The following is a 731-nucleotide window of genomic DNA, read 5'->3' on the forward strand; positions in this document are numbered from 1 at the left end:
CTGTTTCTCAAGGTTAGATGTACTTACCTCATTAACCTTCATAGGTGTGTGATCCATTCTCATTCCAAGCTGCCGAGAATTTGCTACCATCTTAGCAATCAGCCTCCTTGCGTCTTCTGGTGTCTTATCAACCAAAGCTCCTCCACTAGCAGCATCTATCGTACTGCGGTTCATTGGTAGAAGTCCCTCATAGAAATGCTGAATCAAAACTGCTCACTTATTTGATGATGGGGACAACTTGCACACAGCTTCTTAAATCTCTCCCAATACTCATATAAGCTCTCTCCATCGTATTGTCGGATACTAAAAATTTATTTTCTTATGTTGGTAGCACAGGAAGCAGGAAAATACTTTTCCAAAAATATCTGCTTCATCCCATTCCATGAGTTGATGGATCCAGAATGAAGGTAATACAACCAATCATTAACTGTTCCTTCCAGTGAGAAAGGGTAAGGTCAAAGCTTAATCTGGTCCTTGGAAACTCCTTGAGGTTTCATGCTGGAACACACAATATGAAATTCCTTTAAATGCTTATGTGGATCCTCACCTACAAGACCATGAAATTTAGGCAACAATTTGATTAGTCCAGATTTTAACTCAAAAGCAACATTTAAAGCAGGGTATTGGATACACAAAGGCTATTGGTTTAGATTAGAAGCAGCTAACTCTTTCAAGGTTCTAGTAGCCATGGTTTCTTTTTCGGACTTTGAATCCAAATCCAAACCCGAACT

General features: G+C 39.4%; 1 non-coding gene across 1 annotated transcript; it reads left to right on the plus strand.

Annotated features, from left to right (window-relative positions):
* Positions 1-219: 219 nt before the first annotated feature.
* LOC131174379 (small nucleolar RNA R71) lies at positions 220-326 on the plus strand. The gene has a single exon (XR_009144627.1). It is a non-coding gene; the product is annotated as a small nucleolar RNA R71 (small nucleolar RNA).
* The last annotated feature ends 405 nt before the right edge of the window (positions 327-731 follow it).

Source organism: Hevea brasiliensis, chromosome 15 (assembly GCF_030052815.1).
Source record: "Hevea brasiliensis isolate MT/VB/25A 57/8 chromosome 15, ASM3005281v1, whole genome shotgun sequence".
Lineage (NCBI taxonomy): Eukaryota > Viridiplantae > Streptophyta > Magnoliopsida > Malpighiales > Euphorbiaceae > Hevea > Hevea brasiliensis.